This window comes from Crocodylus porosus, unplaced genomic scaffold (assembly GCF_001723895.1).
Source record: "Crocodylus porosus isolate Cpor-Errol unplaced genomic scaffold, CroPor_comp1, whole genome shotgun sequence".
Taxonomy (NCBI): Eukaryota; Metazoa; Chordata; order Crocodylia; family Crocodylidae; genus Crocodylus; species Crocodylus porosus.
In genome coordinates, this window is record NW_017728918.1 from 62591776 (window position 1) to 62594933 (window position 3158).

Here is a 3158-nt window from a genome sequence, read left to right on the forward strand (position 1 = left end):
GGTCATTTGACCCCAGTATTGTTTCCTGCCATGGCAGGGGGGTCGGACTAGATGATCTACTCAGGTCCCTTCCGACCCTAGAAACTAGGAAATTAGGAAACTAGGAATTATAACCAAGCAGTGTAAAGGCCTATCACACTATTTTGCTGAAAAAATCATGTGCATTCAAGATCATGCCTTCAGACAGCATGCATCTCAGCTGTGCTGACCAAACAACAACCCATCTGTATTCTTTGGGTTTAGTACATTCACTCATCAAAGGGTTCTGGACACAGAGAGCGCAGCCAGATAAGCGTGCACGTGTGGTATGCGGTGCTGCAGACTTATCTGTAGTGCCACACATGGCAATCACTGCACATGCAGGTGTTCCCTATGCTAATTTGCAGTGTGAGGGTTTTTTTGAAGATTTTGAGGGTTTATTTGAAACTGGAGATCCCAGTGTCAAATAAACCTGCACTTAAAAAAGTGGGGTGGTGCATTTGGCAGCAGCATGTGCCACCCAAAACTGGAGTCCGGCTGGGTGGCTCCATGCTCCAGCCCAAAGGGTTAGGCCCCAGCCTCCACTTCCCCACCCAGGGCAATGTGCCGTTTGGCAGAGCACAGGTGTTCCCTGGGGACAAGTAACAGAGACACATATTGTGTTGCTGCTGTTTGTTCCCAGGGAAACGCATACTTCCACTCATATGGTTGCACCCAGAAAAGGAGTCTTGAGCTAAGATTTCTTAATTTGACTTGTATAACTTTTGGCTTGTGAAATGGAGTCAGACTGAATGGATTCTCTCTTGATGGAAGTAGCCAGTGCATCCTTCAGAGAAGGAATCTTCCCTTTCCTCCTTCTATCATGTAATAGTCCAGCCACACATTGCCCAAATTTCATTCACAAACTTGCTCATAGAAGAACAAGCCAAACACAGACAACAACCTCTTTACCTAAAGCTAACACAGATTGGTATCAGGACACAGAACTGAAATTGCCTTAGTAGCACTATTGGATTAGCTCCTCCTACTAAGGAAGAGAAGGCTGACATCCATTTCTATCCTCCTGAACTTCTCTGTAGCACTTGATATTATTGACTATGTTCTCTCACTTGGGAAGTGGCAGAAACTGTGGTAATGTGTTAGACTCATTTGAGGCCTTCCTGAAGGTATATATCCAGGAAACTGCATATCCATCACTAGATCCTTCACTTGTAGAATCCCACAAGGATCAGTTTTCTTTCCAGTCATGTTCAGTGTCTACATGCAGTTACCAGGTGAATATGGCAGACACTACAGGGTCATGGGCCAGCAATATGCATATGCAACTCCCTTAACAATTACTCTTTAGATGCAAGATAAATTACAGTTACAATTCACTTAATACCAGCCAGATTAGAAAAGAAGCAAGAGATTAATTTACAGTCTGACTTTTTATTACTACACCCAACAAGCACAAGAGCAAATACTTATTTCTATACTTATCTAGCAATCTACAACAGCATAACATATTACAGATTCTCACCTATACCAGCTGAGGAGACTAGGAGTTGACACGCAGACTGATAAAAGATTTTCAGAGTTCTCCAATTTTCCCTCCAATCTACACCTTTTTTTTTTATAGCTGGCTTATTCTAATAATGTAATAAACATTCTATGATTAGCTTTATTCAAATTTATTTGTGTCATTGAACTTTTTGCAGTTGGACTGAACTAGTTTTCTTAGTAACTGGGAAGGGGTCAATTAGATGGGATTAATGTGTTAGGAAAGTTACAGCTTTGGGAGGGAAGATTTCTTATTTCCATCCCTTATCATTTTGGAATGCTTCTTGCCATCATTCTGTTTTGTTTTTACCTTGGTTTATGGTCTTCACTGAGATAGCTACTGTGTTTTTATAACTTATCTAAGAAACTTAATACAAATATGTCTATTATAGCAAATATGTACATCATATTTTTCGTTACATCAATCATTATTACTAACATATTTAAGTTAAAGCTGTGATATAGTCTATTCAGATGATTTATTTCAAGGGCTACTTTTATCCTATCTTCTTTCAGGCCTTTTGTTCTGTTTAATTTAATTTGGTTTAGCTGGATATGTCTTCATATTTTCTCTCATACCACATGCCCCCAAATAAGATCATTACCTTGTTTTTCCAGGAAGGCAAGATATAGAAAAAAAGATTTTCCCAGATTCATGGCCAACTGGATGCAGCAGCTCATTTGCCCTGAACCATCTCAATTGCTGCTTCAGGCACAAGCTACTGTTTTAACCGTCTCACAGCTGCTAAAGAACTGATAACAGCTTTTGGCTGTTCAGCCAGTAGCTACTCCCAATTCCTTTGAAGCTGTGAAAAAGTTAACTCTGAACTCCCCCCCCAGAAGTAGCAGCCATTTTGGCAGCTATCAGAGCACAGTGTCTGCATGGTTCTATTCCTCCATGCTTCTATTTCAGTGCAGAAAATTCAGCTCCACTGCTTAAGATACGCACACAATTTTGGAGGGCTGATTTTTTGTTGGCAGTAGGTGCATGTGATATGTGAATAAATATGGCAATTGCTTTCTTTCCTCTGCTGACCAACCTAGTTGTCACATTGACAAAGTCTCAGTTTGTGGTCACTCAGAAACAGACATTCGGGCTCTTCTGCTTTTGCTACAATTCTGTAGCTTGCATAGGCCTCTTGAAAATGTCCAGGGCTGGGCAACCAGTGATTATACATTTTTGTCTCATCATATTTAATTAACGATAGCACATCATCTTTTTAGTGAAATTCTAACTAGCTTCACATAATTTAGTTCTTCTCATCATAAGATAAAACATCAAGTTACTGCAACTGTTACCTTTAACTACTAATAATGCTTTCCAAAGAGCAATTACCTATCCTTGGCCTGGCCAAATATTCGTGACTTAGACCAGCAGACTTGATTCTGTTTTCCTATGTTACTGCTTTGTTAATGATTATGTAACCCAGGTGGTACTCCAGGATGTACCCCTCTCCAACTGAAGGGATCAGAGCAGGTGCACAAGCACTGTGGGAGGTGTACAGACCCTCCTTCCTCTATAGAGCAATGCCAGATCACCAATGCGAAATTAACCATACACCTTCTAATAAGAAACCAGTAGTGGAAACATAACATGTATAAACCAGGGGGTATAGGGGATACTACAATGCCCCAAG